Source organism: Trichechus manatus, unplaced genomic scaffold, assembly GCF_000243295.1.
Source record: "Trichechus manatus latirostris isolate Lorelei unplaced genomic scaffold, TriManLat1.0 scaffold00031, whole genome shotgun sequence".
In the NCBI taxonomy this organism is placed as follows: Eukaryota; Metazoa; Chordata; class Mammalia; order Sirenia; family Trichechidae; genus Trichechus; species Trichechus manatus.
Genome location: NW_004443967.1, coordinates 12,829,059 through 12,830,718, shown reverse-complemented (window position 1 = coordinate 12,830,718; position 1,660 = coordinate 12,829,059). Strand labels below are relative to the sequence as shown.

Here is a 1,660-nt window from a genome sequence, read left to right as displayed (position 1 = left end):
ACCTGATGCACGGCTTTGGGACTTGCCAGCCTCCATAACTGCGTGAGCCATTTTCTTGAAATAAATCTGTCTATATATATTTATATATATGCTTCACTGGTTTTGCCCCTCTAGAGAACCCAGCCTAAGACAGGGAATTTTAAGTAGAAAGTGATTTCCAGCTCCCAGGTTTGTGGCTAAGGCCAACACAAAAGCAAAGACTTAAAGCTGTCTTGATTCCATAACAGGTTGGGCTCAAGGGCTTTAGAGTGGGATTGAGGTGGGTTTGAATCCTGGCTTACTTCTTCCTAGTTGTGTAATCTCAGACAAGTTACTTCATCTCCCTGGGCCTCAGTTTCCTCATCTTTGAAGGCTGTGGTACGAATCACACCTCTCAGCACCCAGCATATCCTTGGTTACTGCAGATCTTGCAGATTTTTCTCTGGGTTACGATGCTGGGTTTCTGGGGAAGTGGGTTCCAAGCTGTTTTTCTGGATGTATCCACTGTACTTGGCAAAGTGTAGATGTAAACCCCTGAAAGGCACGTGGGCCACAGGCTGGCTGTGACTCCATAGAGCCAAAGGGAATGGCTATTTCTGGGATGATGGGCTGTGGCCATTTGGAATTGCCTGTTATCTCTTAGAAACACCCCAGGGATGGCCCTTCCTTACTGTGCCCACAGGCTCTGCCACGCTGGCCTTCTTTCTGTTTCTCTAACTCTCATGCCCAACTCTTTCCCCTGAGGGCCTTTGCATCTGTGGTTCTCTCTGCCTGCGGTGCCCCTTCATTGCTCAGCTTGTGTACCTCCTCAGAGAGGCCGTGCATTCCCTTCCGACCCACAGCAGCACCCCCTCCACCCCAGCACCCTCAACTGTGCCACCAAGACATTTATTCCCGGCCGTTATCACTACCCCGACTTCATTTTGCTTATTGATTTGTTTCTTTTGTCTTGACTTCTCTCCTTCCTCCCCAAGTAAATGTAAACTCCATGAGGGCAGGGAGCTGTCCTGCTTGCCCTAAGTCCCCAGAACTTAGAACTGGCCTGGCACATAGTAGGACCACAGCAAATATTGCTGCATGATTGAATGATGGTTTTAAGGCAATGCGTGCTCTGGATTTCAAACATTGGCACTTGCTGTGCCTGTGCTTGCCCAGGGCAGGGTCTCAAGCACACTTTAAGGAATTCCCTTACTCAGAAAAAAAATCACCTCCTAAACTGCAGCCAGGGGCTTACTACCTGGTTTCTGGGTGGGCTACTAGAGTTACTGGTGTTCAGAAGTCCCATGATCAGCAGGCAGTGTGGTGGCAGGTGCAGATTGAGCCTGGCTCTGTAATGACTGCTTTTAAGGCCATGCCTGAAGGAGTCCTTGGCCTCTCACTTGGGTGGGTCTAGGGTCCAGTGCATGTAAGGTATGCAATGGGCCAGCTGGTGGAGGGAAGTGGATTCTCACAGGAGAGTTTCCCCTCCAGCTTTCAGAACTCTGGACAGTTCCCAAGTGGCTGGTGGTGGCAGATAAGCCACCTGACCCTTCATGTTGTTGAGTGCCATCAAGTTGATTCCAACTCATAGTGACCGTGTAGGACAGGGGAGAACTGCCCCAGAGGGTTTCCAAGTCTGTAATCTTTACAGGAGCAGCTCACCAGGTCTTTTCTCCCATGGAGTGGATGGTGAATTTGAACC

The 1,660-nt window shown here is 49.8% G+C and overlaps 1 protein-coding gene across 1 annotated transcript in view; it reads right to left on the bottom strand.

The window, feature by feature from the left end:
- Positions 1–1,660, bottom strand: part of LOC105756010 (deleted in malignant brain tumors 1 protein) — a 79,234-nt gene that overhangs the window by 39,110 nt on the left and 38,464 nt on the right. The window lies entirely within an intron of this gene.